General features: G+C 30.2%; 1 long non-coding RNA gene and 1 pseudogene across 1 annotated transcript; one reads left to right on the plus strand and one right to left on the minus strand.

Annotated features, from left to right (window-relative positions):
* The first annotated feature begins 3,392 nt into the window (after positions 1-3,392).
* Positions 3,393-5,674, plus strand: LOC125587826. The gene is made up of 3 exons (XR_007324214.1): positions 3,393-4,618; positions 4,723-4,814; positions 4,908-5,674. It is a non-coding gene; the product is annotated as an uncharacterized LOC125587826 (long non-coding RNA).
* A 2,961-nt stretch (positions 5,675-8,635) lies between these two features.
* On the minus strand, positions 8,636-9,976 carry LOC106359278 (annotated as a pseudogene).
* Between the last annotated feature and the right edge of the window lie 5,838 nt (positions 9,977-15,814).

A 15,814-nucleotide genomic window follows, 5' to 3' on the forward strand; every position in this document is an offset into this window, starting at 1 on the left:
AGGAAAAGGTGTTTCTGGAATTTCCGTTTCTTAGCAAAAGTGAAAATATGCGACGGTTTGGCTTTCAACGCGCAGGAGAAGGGTAGCTTTGGAACTTCAGAGCATATTATGTAACATATCATACCCATCGGGTTGTTATGGTTACTAACTAAATTTCTCTTGGGCTATGTACATGAGCCCAAATTTTCCTATTCTAAATGATATTTCCCGTCAGATAACATTATACACCGTTCATGAATGTAAATCCAACCAAAATCTGTCATCGGATATAATACTATTCATGCACGAATCATTTTTTGACATCTTTATATTTCATGGTTTGAGGATTTAACAGTTTTTTCAGTGTTCTAAAAATCAGTCTAGGCGTCGCCTAGGCTCCCGCTTAGTCGGCAAATCATATATGAGCAAAAAAAATTTCAAACCAATTATTTAAAATATCAGTCTAGGCGTTAAAAAATTGGCCTATGTACCCGCCTAAACAATAATCTTCTATAATACTCCTAACCACCGCATTATGATTTTTAGAACATTGTTTTTTTTTTGTCAACTGTTTCTTTCCATTAGAAAGACCCAACTGGACATATTAGAAGAGAAGTTACAGACCCATTATTTTTCTTCGAGTATTACACATAGATCCACGTGTATTTAGCAAAGAGAGTCTTTGACACACGTCTTCTTTTGCTTTTGCATGATATGGAAATCAGATTAGGTTGATACGTGTCCTGAGCACACCGCGTGAGATGAAAAATCTGAGACGCAGCACCGCCAGCGAACCACCGTCTACCTGAGCTTTGTCTCCGGGCATGGTTTGAACTTCTCTATTTCCTATCTTTCGCTCAATCTGTCGCTTTAGTAAGAACCTCCATCAACGTTGGATAATAATTTTGGGAATACTCAGTTGATCGAACATAAGATTTTTACCGGACCACCTTCGATATAGGGAAGATGCAGACTTCATCTAAATCTCCATCAAAACCAGCCAAAATCAATCCAACATCACATAGTCCTTTCTATCCAGGATACTTTACTCAAGCCAACTCACCGGCTCCAATCATAAGAGAGTAAAGATTGATTTCTTTCAGAAAGGAGTGAGTGCAATCCGAGAGAGAAAAGGAGAATCTTCGTAAGCAAACATGATTTTAGTGAAAAAACAGCAGAAGAGAAAGATTCAAGATATTTACATCGATCTCTATCGAAGAACTAGGAAAACATCCTTGAAGCGTTGCTTCGATCGAAATCGTATACACCGCAAAAGTTACCACCGTCGAAGATTTGATCCGCTAGTCGGAAAATTTATCGGCTAATCCGAAACAACATCTAATCCAAGACCAGAAACAAAAAAAAAACAAAAATTGATTATCTCTTCTCGACTTTATCTCTGTGAAAGATGAAGATGTATGAACAGAGAGAAGAAGAGGGAGAAAGAGACAGTACACCAGTCCAGCTGAAAATTGTTTGTGAGGTTCTAACAGCTAGACCTTTATTACATCTACTTTTTGAATTTAATTAGCATTAGATTTTGATCCGAGCTTTTCAAGCGCGGATTCGTTTTTATTTATTAATATAAACTAGATCCTGACCCGCGCGCCAGCGCGGGTATGAATTTACGGTTTTTGATTATTTAATTAACTAAATGATGTATTTGTAATATTTAATATATTATATTCACTAAGTAAATTACTTTTTTGGGGTCTTAAACCATTGATTTATGACGAATAGTCGATATCATATAAACAAATTGAACATATGCACGTAATTAGACAATTGTATACGATATATAAAAACAATGGTTATGAATATAAAATATGAAGAAATGTTATATAATGACTTAGTATGACATAAAAGACTGTAAATTATTTATACATATTTAAAGAAAATACAATGATTTTTTAAACTTATATGAAGAATTTAACATATAAAAACAGTTGATTTATGTAAATAATTTTAGATGTTTTATTAATAATAAATTATTTATATTTTTTGTTTTGAGATAAAGATAAAAATTAAATGTCCATAACCCAATTATGTTAAAAGACCTTATTAAGAAAGCCCATGTAATTATCATTAAGGTAACTGAAAAATACAAACAATAAAATAGGAAGTTTAAATTCATTTAAGCTTATTTCATTAATGTAACTGAAAAGACAAGTAATAAATTAGGCAGTTTTATTCGTTTTAGGATATTTCATAAATGCAACTGAAAAAGACAAGCAAAAAAATAGGGAGTTTAATTAATGAAGTAAGAACATTTTCAAATGGGTACTTCTCTTTTAATAATATAGATATTATTTATAAAGTCTATTTATTTAACCTTTTATTTTACTTTTAATTATTTAAATTTTAAATGGGATAGTTATATGAGTTTTTATATTTTAAAAAATAGCTATAATTCTTTTTTAAATATATATCATGAAAGGATGCATATATGTTTATTAATATGGTAGATTAAACTGAAAACATTGTTCCTTTGTTTTTGGGATGTTTTTAATAGATTTCAGTTATTAGTATCTTCTTTATATATAAAGACATGTTTTATCTCTTCTCATTCACCCACGTAACCTTCCACATGGATAAGTCGACTTCCCTCGCGCCGCCACGTGTCCTATGCCTCAATACTCCGCGTTTCATTAAGTGAATGAAGTCTGAAAGCCCAGTAGAGTGTGAACCCTAATTGTATCGACGCAATGGAGTTTGACGGTTCGTATCTTTTCTCTCTTCTATGGCTACTCTGATCTTCATCACCTAACATTTGTCTTCTTCGATGGATTCTAAGGCTCTTCGTCACAAAACTATTCTCTCTCTCTCACCACCTATTTTCCTAAGAGAGAAATTAAGTTCTGATTAACAGATCCTTCCATGGTTTATACCGGGTTTGTCAAATCTCTTTTTTTATCTGAATCGTCTTATTGATTCAGATTGAATAATATAATTCCCACTTCGTTTTGATCTGTGTTTATCAAACCATCAATTTTGTTTGTGTTTGTCTTTCTCTTTCCTCGCCACAATCTCTTCTGATGAACACTACGAATCCCTTCTGATCGTTTTTGTCTTATCTACCACTGGCTCAACATAAACCACATGGAGATCGAAGAACTTTGCTGCCGCCGTTCAGTGTTAAGCGGACTTCGTCGGAAGTTTACGGCGAAGATTCTCAGTGAGGAGATGGAGTTGAAATGAGGATGAGAGCTCCTACTTCTCTTTGAAGAAATTTATGGACGGCTCAAGAATATTACTCAGTTAGCGCCGTTGCAAAACGTATTTGGCTTTGAACGTAGCAAAAATAAGTGGCCATTTAGTTCTTGAAGTTGGAGTTTTTCTAACTGGATTTATATTTATCGTGATGGCGCTTGATCTCTCTGTTCTTGGCATAGGTGGTAGAGATGGCCACTTAGAGCATGTCCAACCCTACTCCAAACTCCATTTTGCAGTAAAATCATCTCCAACCACACTCCAAAACCCACTCCAAAATGGAGTAATAGACATGATTACTCCAAATATGGAGTAAACCAACTCATTACTCCAAAATGGAGTTGAACATTTTTATTTATAAAATGGTCCTCCACCTTTAAATATTTTCATTTTCAGTAAAATTGTTATAAATAAGTATATTAATATTATTTTACTATATATATTATAAAATTTACTGTTAACATTTCTTAATTATATATATAGGCATCTAATAAACTATTTTATGCAACAAAATATATATAGTATAAAACATAACAGATCATACATATAAAAAATAAAAGATAAGCATCATACAAAAGAAATAACATAAAATAAATCTTACAATAAAGATAATTGCTTAATAATCCGGTAAATCACCTCTGGATCCATTAAAGTTATTAAAATATTGTCCAAACGATGTAGATGGAGGAGGAGCTTGCTGAGCTTGTTGCTGAAGACTTCGATTTTGTAATAATGCGAGATTGTAGGAAATAATAATGCGAGATTCCAAGAGTTTCTTTCCCGTTTCAGAAAAATCAAAGATAAAGAAGCTCGTTTTTTACTTCGAAATGCATTAGTTGATCATTTGTGGAAAAATTATACTAATTCTAATGAATAATTTAAGTTGATGTATTATTGTGTTTAAGCTATGTAATGTAATTTTTAATGTAATAAATATTTTCTTTATAAACCTTGTCGAGTATTTATATAATAAAAAATTAATTGTGGTTAATATTGTATTTAATATAATTATTACAATCTGAAAATGGACTGTTTTGCAAATAATATAAATGAAAGGTGATATTACTAATTTATAAAATATAAAATATTAGGAATATTCTATTTTGGAGTGGGAAATGGAGTAATACATTGGAGTAAAACTTAACTCTATTTTGGAGTTACTCCATTTTAGAGTAGAAAATGGAGTAATACATTGGAGATGCTTTTACGCATAAAAAGTCAAAGATGAAGGGGTTGTTTTTGCCGATCGGAGGAGCATTCGTGCTTGCCGACGTAAGCGAGATTCAATTCTTGAGTTATCACCAGTTGTAAAACGTATGATCAGGACGGCTATAGATCGTGATAGACTCATGAATGGGTTTATGAAGCATGGACCATTTGATTCAGTGAAGAAGAGAGTATGAAGCATGTACCATTTGATCCAGTGAAGGTTAGATTTCGCGTCTTTTACGTGTAGTGTAAGCTTGTGGTATTCTAATGTTGGTTTTGTTGAAAGTTGAGATTATTTAATCAATTTATATCTTTCTTTTACAGGTGTGTGAGCTTCATCCACAGGGTGTTGTTCTTATAAGATTCAAGGATCACAAAGATGCTCAGAAATGTATAGATGCAATGAACGGTCGATGGTACAGATTCTCTCTCTCTGAGTCATTTCAGCTTAATCGCCATTAGAGATGTTGTGATTATGTGTAGCTTATGCGGCTGTTCTGTTTATGCAGGTATGCAAAGAGAGATACATGCGAGCCTTGACGGTGGATCAGTGAACCACGCTGCGGTTCGTGACTTTGATTCAGAAGCCGAACGGTTAGATCAGTTTGCAGCTGAGCTCGAAGCTGAATAGAAGAGAAACAAAATCACAATAAATCTAAAAGCTCTTTTGTAGAATACACGATGTTAGTTGTTCAGAGGTTTCAAGTATAACCATATTTTTTTCATTTTTTGTTGTTGAAAACTAACTTTTTCTTCAGGTAGTAAAACAAATATGTCCCTATTGATATATGAATATAAGGTAAGCTTCTCAATTATCTAGACCTTCGTACTCACTCACCAGCTCAGGTAGGAGCTTAGCATACATGTCGCTCCACAGTTTCTTCTGATTCGCCATGTGGGCACACCTCATCAACCTCAATTGGTTCAACGAGTATCTTTGACTAAACTCATTAAAATATGAAATATAATCTTACAAGACTTGGTCGCCAAACCATTCATCTTCCTAATTAGGCAGAGTATCAACCTCAATAATATCTTTAAACTTCTATAATTTTATTAAAATATAAAATCTATATAAAATAGTCACATTTAAAAATCATTATTAAAATAACTTCAAAGCTGTGTCCTTCTGTTTTACTTTTTAGCCGTTTTACAATTTACTAGATCTTTTCTCCGCGCTACGCGCGGATAATATATTTAAAGTTGTTACATTTATCATTTTTATTTGTATATGAATTTTTATATATTAAATTATATATAACTAATTTTAAATTTGATTTTTATAAATATTTTTAGTTTTAAGTAAGTATTTATATTATATGTAACACAATTAACTAATAAAATATGAAGAATCAAGTCCGAGATTTTAGAGTTATGTAAAAAAAAAAATTATGTACAGAACATAAATTATCTTAGTTTAAAAGATCGGAATCTCATCTCAAATAAATTCACGAAAAGAAAAAGTACCCCAATAACCTACTTAAAATATAAAACCCCCTTTTAAAAAAAAAAGTGTACTTAATAATATTTTTTTACGTGTAATAGTTAAAAACTAACAATTGAATATCGACCTAGAATATCATTTTAATAAATCTAATGGTAAAATATTAATTGTAATAAGCAAATTTTAATTTGAATTTTGTAATATTACATGAATTAGAAGTCTTTAAAGTCTAAAATCTATTTTATTAACATAATATATTTTTTATTTATTCATTATTCTGACGTTACAAAATATTGCTTTAGTTTTATTTGTACATTTTTTTTTAATAATTTAGTTTCTTTTTAAGTAATTTTAAAATTTCAAGAATATAATATCTTTAAAATTATTTATTTAAATATATCCAAATATGATGTCTCATTTTTATTTGTGTTTGCGTTGAGCATATTTAATTTGTAGTTTGTATATTTAATAACACCTTGTTGCGTGCCGTTATATGGTTTTCATAAATGTGTTGTCATTTCATTTTTATTACTACTAACATGTTTTTTCAATGATCAGTGATAATATATTTTTAATGTTATGTATTATATTTTATCTTATATTTTCTAACTCTTCATGCTGGCACTTTTTTAGAATCATTTTAATTAGATAATAGGTTTAAAGATGTAAATAAAATTGTGTATGTTGTAAATTTAGACTTTTTAGTGTAATTGAACACAATCAATTATGGAAATTATATTATGATTTTATTTTACTAAATATTTCTTTCTGTGTATATTTTTTGTTTTATTTTGTATTTTTACAATTTTATTGCCTCATTCTTTAATTGCAGCAAATTGTTATTTCCAATTTTTGTTTCATATACCTTAAAAGTCTTAGGTTGATTTTTGTTTGTTTTCTTTCTCCAATTACAATGTACAGTTTCACCGCTTTTTTTTTTGGATCAAACTACTAATATCATCAGATAGAAAATATTAAACTCCAAGAATGGAGTGAGTATTTGTGCTACAGAAAACTGATTTCGCCACTAATATAGTGAGATATTATAATATTAGAAGGTATGAAAACTCTTATCTTTTGTCTTACGCTGAACATAATTAAGTTGTTGTCAATTGATTCTATATTTATGATAACTGGAAATACATCTTTATGTCTTCCTTACATCATCCTTAATTGGTTTACAGTTCGACTATTTCTAATATATTGAGAGTAACATAATATTAGATGTTGATTATCTCCTTCCAATTAGAAATTCACAGAATGAGAGAAATTCAAGCTGAGACCACTTTACAATTTTATCATCATATATGTTTCAAAATGTAATCATTTTTAATTAAAATCTGTAATATTTAAAAGTTATTACTTTAGAAAACTGTCATTTAATATATAAATTTAATCAATTACACAGTAATTTACATAATTTAATTGGCCACACAATATCCGATATATATAAAGTTACATTGAAATATAAAAACAATTTATATAGTGAAACAAAAAATACTTGTAAACCATTATATTATAAAACAAAGAGAATATTCAAATTATATTGAAACATTAGAATAGTAAGAATCAGAAAAGCTGAAATCTCAACGTCGATCATTTTCGTCGGCCATGCCTTAGACCATCTTCAATGTATTCCTCTATTTTTTCTCTCTAAAATAGAGTAATTTCATAATAGAGATGTATTTGTCTCCGATGTATTTTTTTTATTTTCTCTCCTGAAAAAGAATATTCTTGATATATTCTTTTCTAAGTTTTACAAATAATATTAATTATTTGTGAAATTTGAAAACCAGCCCAACTTATTTTAGTATTTTATAAAATTATGATATTATTTACACTAAATATTTCTTCACAAACTATTATGTAAAAAAAAATATAATTATATTTATATAAATAATATATTTATATAAATAATATATTTCACTAAAAAATATTTTCGATTATAATTGTTTAAGTAAAAAGTTAAAGGATCATTTTGTAAAAACAAATAGAAGAGGTGACATGACAAAAATATAGTTTCTCATTGGCCGATTATTTTCGCCTACGTGGACACTCTATCTGAGACTTATATCCTCCAGTTTTATTAAAATCTGTAATATTTAAAAGTTATTACTTTAGAAAACTGTCATTTAATATATAAATTTAATCAATTACACAGTAATTTACATAATTTAATTGGACACACAATATAAAAACAATTTATTATGTGAAACAAAAAATACTTTTAAACCATTATATTATAAAGCAAAGAGAATATTCAAATTATATTCAACGTCGATCATTTACGTCGGCCATGCCTTAGACCATTTCCAATATATTCTTCTATTTTTTTCTCTAAAATAGAGAAATTTCATAATAGAGATGAATTTGTGTCCGATGTATTTTTCTATTAAATGCCTAAAAAAGAATATCCTTGATATATTCTTTTCTAAGTTTACAAATAATACTTTTTATATGTGAAAGTTAAAAACCAACCCAATTTATTTTAGTATTTCATAAAATACTCACCACAAAACTCAACCATCCGGAACTAATAAAAGACCATACTCTCCATTACTCCATTGCCGAAACACAACTCTGAACCTCGCTTGAAAGGTACTTCCAAATTCAGAAACGACCTTCAGATGTAAATAATACTTTGACATCCTTGTCTCCTACCAGGCTACCACACAAGCGGCCCCTAGGATCTTCTTATCCTTTGACCATGTCACACCAGTATTAGACTTAACCCACGACTCCATCAGTAGAACTATTATGTCTTATCTGAATTTTAAAAAGAGCACTTTGGAATTAGACCAAGAAAGATGATTTAAATTGAAACTAATATAGTTCTGAACAAAAATTGTTGTTCTTACAAAACCAGTAACATACGAGACTAATTTTATGAGATAACCCAGAGAATGGGTGTTTAGACAGACATAAAACAACACTCTAGTAAAAAAAAAGAAACTAAAAAAGACAAAGACACTAAGAAAAATGAATCAAATACATACAAATATAAGAAGTTTCCTAGTAACTGAATAGTTGTTAAGAACCATGGACGCATGAGCTTTTATATATATAATCTTGTTTCTTGTTGCAAACGTCAAAAAGAATAGCCCGGTGAGGTTTGTGGTGGTTCAGTCATATTTGAGCTGCTAAACCGAGCCAAGAGATGGTGTTGTCTCCGGTTTGAGTCTTTGAAGACGCTTTGGCTGGATCGCTTAGCTGGTATGGCGCCTTTGACGTAACTCTGTCCTTTCTCTTGGCCAAGAAACGATGTAGTGAAGCTCTTCTAGCAATAGGAAGTTCTGTTAAAAAAGATAATATATTTGTTAGAAACTGTGTAAAAAGTAACGTTAAGAAGACATGGAAACAAGAAAGAGTTTTGAGATAGATTACGCATGCCATTGCAGCTGATGAGGACATGATTGGCTCTTGTGTTGCTGTTTTTATGAGATGAGGAACTTGGTTCGAGGTAGGAGCGATGTTGGTTCTGACCTCGGTTTGACTCTTGGGTAAGTTAACAGTACATGTGAAACCGGTGAAGGTATTAGCGGTTCCTTTGCTAGCCAAGTCCATCACTTCTTTGGCTTTCTCAGCAGAAAAGTCATTGAACACAATCACTTCCCCGTTGTATAATATAGTCAACGGTGCAGTTTGAGGCTGTGGTACACCATAAATTAGGCAAAAATATTTTAAAAAAATCTTAGTTTTACTGATCAGCTTTATATGTCTGAACAGAACATACCTAGTAGTAGTGGTTTGTGTCATTTTGAGGACATCTTCTTTCATGGGGAGAGAGGAAGATGAGGAAGAGAAGCTAGTCCATGGGAGCAGCTTCACAAGGGAATAAACTCATGGCCGTTGTGGGCTGACGTGAGTTGCCTGCAAAATCTGATCCAAATAAGTTGGTAGATCTCTCTTCCAGGTCAACAAATCGATTCTTGAATTCAAAAGTAGAGAAAAGTGGATCTAAAAAGAAGGGAAAGGGGGTGCCTTACCGTTGACTTCAGGCTTGCATGACATCCCTAAGCTGAGATCTCCAAAGCTGCCGTTCTCTTTCAGAGACTGACTCAGCCGACTACACGTCAGGGAGAAGCTCGGCTTCCTGGAGAATCTCCGAGTAGGGGTGGTCGAATCTCTCAACTTTCAGATCTTGAGACGGAAACAAAGAAGACGAAGAGTAAACGGAATGGTTTTCTGGGTCATTGACATCAACATTTGGGCTCATAAAAAAAAAGCCCAACATTAACAAAGCTGTGCTGACGTGTCAAAAAGAAATCTCCTCATTGGCTGATTTAATTTGCATACGTGGATAGGATGGCTGATGCTCATATAACCCTTTTAGTATTAGTTAGATTTGTTTAATATTATGCAAAACTATTCATAATATCAATAAACTAAAATAAATTCATAAAAAAACTTAATAGCATATAACTCAAAGATATTGGAAAATATGTTAGGATGTTTCTGTAAATTGATTACTTAAGTGATGTATATCAGTTACTTAATTATTTTAAGTGAATAAAATATATAGTCTTATATATTCATACAGAAATAGAAAATTATTTTAATATGTTTTCATGATTTTTTAACACAAATATGTGTTCAATTTTTTTTTTTTACAAATTCATTACTTTTTGAATTTTTAAAATTGATTAAATTTTTTTTTTTTGATTAACCTGGGGTATCCCAGGCCAATGGAGAAGCCCAGACTAATCCCTAAGGGAAGGTGTAGTCCGGTGTAGCCTACGGATAGACCCTCTTTCCGGGTATTCAAATGAGCCCTAAAGCATATGCACATGTCCGTGTTAGATGATCAGGATAATTGAGACTTAGTTTCGCGCAGCAGATGGATCGAACCTAAAACGTGTTGGCGTCTCAGTCTGGTCTCCTTATCACTCGACCACAATCACCCGCTCAAATATATCCTCCAGTGTACCAAAAGCTAACATGTAAATTAATACATTTGTATGTTGATTAGTTCTGCTTTGCTGATCTTATCGCATTCAATGTTTCCATAGTTTTTTTTATAAGAAATGCAACTTCTGTTTGTTAATTATGAGCGATATACTCCTACAGAAAAATCAACTTGATTATAAACAAACAAAAATTAAACGAACACAAAACATACATAACTAGACCAATGCCCGTCTGGAAATACACACATGTCATCTTATTTTCACTTTGTCAATAACAAATAAAATGACAATTCTTATGGGTAAGAAATTCTCTGGAACATAATAAATAAAATTTAATCATACTTCAACACTACTCATAAAACTTTCTTGTACCACAAACTTTGTTCAGGTTACACATCCTCTGTAACTGTTGGTTAACTTCAATAACAACTATTTATTTTACATTATATTTTCATTATTTTACTATCCTCTTCAATATTATACGTAGCCTAAAATAAAACAATTATGAAATACAATCATCTAGAACACAATACATTCATACAAATGATAATCATAAGAACCACAAGTACATTCTTGAGAACCAAAATATAGTAACCAAATTAAACCGGCTAATTATGGATTCAAAATTATAAAAAAAACATACAGAAGATCAGGTAACCTCATCCAACCTATATACTATGTTATAAGCCACAACCTCCTAACATCAACTCAAACAGCGAAACCAAACATAATAATTTAACACATAATCTTTCGATGCCCAAAAATTCTTAATTACCATAAACATCTTTATACATTTCTCTTGCAAATGCTAACACAAAACACACGCAATAAAAATATGCAATAATATAGTTATATATATCACACATAAAGCATATTCCGCGCGTAGCGCGGACCGGCCCTAGTTTGTTAATATGTGGAGGTATATTTTCAAAATGGTTTGATATTAAATTTGTTAAAAATTTATGTTTTCATAATATTTGTTTTACACACGATAATAAATCAAAATTCAAAAAGCGAGGTTTGTAGCAATGAACAAAACCTTGAGATGTCTCTGTAGCTGAAACGAAGAAAGCTTGAGTAGTTTGATTGTTATGAATTAACGCTTCTATATTTTTGTCCAAAACAAAGCTTCTACATCCAAATCTTACACACACACGAAGAAATCATATATAGTTACGAAGAAATCATTTAATTGCTTAAAAGCACATGAAAATATATTGAGTTGTATTGTATGTTTTTAGGAATGTATTCCAAAACCAAATAATAAACATGATTGAATATTAATTAGTTGTTAGATAGACAACAATATATTCAAAATGCTCTTAGTGAAATGTTAGGAAAATAATCACTAAACTAGGTGCAGGAATAAAAATTTTAAAATTAAAATTATATTTAAAATAATATTTTCTAATTTTTGGATTTTATCATTCGTTTATAATAATTAATTATAATTATAAATTAATTATATGTAAAATAAGATAAAATAAATAATAGTTTTAGTATATATATGTATATATTTAAAATTATAATCTTGAAATTTTTTATTATTATTTTCTTTTGGCTAAAATATATTAATTTTATTATTTACATCCACATTTGATGACTCTACTAGAAAATTGTCATTAATAAAGATTTAAGTTGACTAGTTATTTGCTAAACGTATTTATAAAACAATTCAAAATGTAATGGTTTTATTACTAAAAACACGTAATTTTAGCTTTGATGAGTGAAACGGCACCTACGTTATACGTTTTGTTGTGCGGAGCATGATTTGTCAAACAAGTTTTTTGGTATATAACTATCCAAATCTAAAATTAAATAATATTTCTAAAATTTATAGATATTAAAAAAATTATTTTAGTAATAAAAATATATAATTATAAAATATAATTAATTAATATTTTGAAAATTGTAATTATTATTATATTTCTATTTTTATTATTATATTATTTATTGGTATATTAATAATGATCTATAAATTATTACCATATTTTAAAAACCTTACCAAAAATATAAATCAACATTAAATGTAAATATCCATGTTATAATTTGTTTCAAGCCATGCCATCTTTGTTAATGTGTCATGTCATCATTTGTTTTTCCAAAATTAACGTGGTGATGACACATGGCAAAATCACTTCTCGAATAATATATATGCGATATTAGGAAAGTCCTAATAACGAATTCTTGTATGTTATAAACATTTGGTAAATATAGATTGTGATATAAAATATAAAGCTTATAAGCTATTAATGTGATATTTCAGTTATATAATGTATAAGGTATTAATCTGATATTTCAATTATTGTTATTAATTTAATGTAAATTTATACAAAAAAAACTTTAGTTTATATGAAAAAATATGTTTGTATACTAAAGATATGAGAACAACAAAAAAAAAAAAGATATGAGAACAATACTTGCAACTGAGTTACTGATTATTATGATTTATTTGATACACTGATTTGCAATGACATGCTGAATACCTCTGACTATGGTTATTATGTTATGTACACAATTGTTTTGACAATTGTATTGTATATGGAGGTGTGTGTATACGAAGTGGTGGAGCTAGTGGATAAAATAAAGTCGGTCATTTTCATCTTAATAATAATAAATAATTACGGTAAATTAATAGTTTTTAACTCTTTGTAATTATTAAGAATAAATCAGGGTTAAGTACTTTTGTTTTAATACACGGTTTATATTAAGTACTTTTGTTAAATAATAAATGATGAATTTGCTAAACATGATCTTCTTGTAGATACTAATACATGGTTTATTCTTAAATTTTTAGGAGTTATTTCTATGTTCACCGACCAATATATTTTGTTATTTTATACTAGATCATCGACCGCGCTACGCGCGGAATATTGGTCTATAAAATCTTAAAAGATGAAATTTCTTGTTTGGATACCAAAAATTTAAGGAATCAATCTTAAGTGATATAAACTGTTTTTGAGTGTGTCATAATAAGATAGTATCGGTTCATGGAAAAACTTTGAATGATGCTTAGAGCTTCTTTTATTTGTCGTTGGATATGAAGTTGAATGATGACTCCATGTATTGAAAGTTTAGTTTATTCCTTTTTATGAAATCTTATATGATGACATGATGTCAACGGTGCTGTTGAAGCGAACAATAGGTTGCCTATAGTGAAGAAATTTTTAGAAATAAGTTTTGACATTATAATACCTTTACATAATTATGACATGCTTAAAACCCAAGGAAATTAATTATTTTATATAATATGGATTAGACCATTGAACTCTAAGTTCTAATGAAACCTGTTTTTATTATGTGAATCTATAGGTTCTTATAGTTTTGTTTTATGTGCTGAAATTACATAATTTGTTCTTACATATTTTTTCTATGGCTTTTAAACCCACTTATTGGTTTAGGAAGTGGAGACGAAATCTAAACCTTTGTTACAAAAAAAAAGACAAAATCGTTGGAATTCAAAGACAATTTGTAAACTATTACACATGCACTAAGAATCAGTAACGTTGACCTTTGCCCTCAACATCAGCCTCAATAGTGATGGAAGTGATCTGCTTCACTACATCCGGAGAGCAGAAGAGGCCGATCACATGCTTGTGTACACGGAGCTCAAATCTGTCCCTTGTGTTGGTTCCTACAATACATAAAACATATATGGTCCTCATTCATTATCGTAAGATTTATAAAACTTGGATTCGATGATTTGGTTGACGCGTCTCACGGATTATCTTTGGCTTCATTCCAAATCCTTTTTTGTAACTCTTCTCACGTAAATCTATGAAGATTGATGGAGAACCTATCATGGAACATATCCACTTGATAAAATAGCTAGATTAATCCTACTGCAATGATTTAAATTAGACTGAAATATATTTATCTACTGTATATATACTGTCAAAAACTAAGCTGGATTACTTAGATTATGACTCCAAGTGACAACAACAAAGGGAAGACAGTACTTTAATATTTTATAGTGAAATTTGTAACGTCTTTATGTTTGTTCTTTCTTGTTGGTTCGCAGCTGCACCAACTCTTTCTCTGGCTTACACTTCCACAGATGAATGAGCCCATATACTATAATATATGCAATGCGTAATGCCACAACCATTCAATCACAATACATAACAGGCAATCCATATGGAACCAACTAAAATCATACAAACACAGCTATAGTCTATAGAATAGGAGAGACAACTGCGACAAAAAGGAAAAAAGAGTAACACAAACAGTGAATAGCTTCAAGACTTTTGTCTACTAAAAGCTGACAAAAAAAAAACACAACCTTACCTTTTTCTAGAGAGGGCTTAGACCTCCCCTTTCTTTTTGTTAGCTGCTTTGTCAAATGCATCTCAATTCGACTTTTGAATTATCAAAACAGATGGAAGATAAGTTTAAGAATAAATATATATACATATCATCTTCTCAAATTTAGAAAGATAAATATAAGAGACTCCTATGTTTGAGATACATTTTAAAGAAGCAAACACTGGCCCAACAACATAGGAGGAATGATTAAAAATCGCAGAATTCTAATAGGAATTAACAACATGGCTAATCAAGTGCTCACATTCTTCATCTTTCCTTTTAAATTTAAGGAACCAGAGTAATCCTAAGATCAATCCATTAACCTTTAATGCCTATAGATCATTAAAAAGATGAAGCCAACGATCACGTTATTACATTCTTTATCATGAGGAACACATGCGTTGTTCAGTAAAATATTTCTCAGGGTATGTTGAAAAACATAGAAGAATAGTGTTAATAACAAACAAAGAAAAAATGTGATAACATATTTTTACGTAAAAGATCTATTTTGTTTGAACCAACTTAGATATTTATTAAGCACCAATTTACTGCAAGGAAAGTATTTCAATGAGTTATGCAACCAAACCAACAATTTTGACTACAACTCGAGTATTTACGGGAACTTTAGTAAGTAAAGTAGCACTTGGAAACACACATACAGTAATGAATCATCATTTTGAAAAAGCGCAAACCTGGAGGAGCCGCTCTTCATCATTGGTTGCTAAACCGAAGGTGCCGACTTCTATGGTCTCTCCGCTAA

Source organism: Brassica napus, chromosome C5 (assembly GCF_020379485.1).
Source record: "Brassica napus cultivar Da-Ae chromosome C5, Da-Ae, whole genome shotgun sequence".
In the NCBI taxonomy this organism is placed as follows: Eukaryota; Viridiplantae; Streptophyta; class Magnoliopsida; order Brassicales; family Brassicaceae; genus Brassica; species Brassica napus.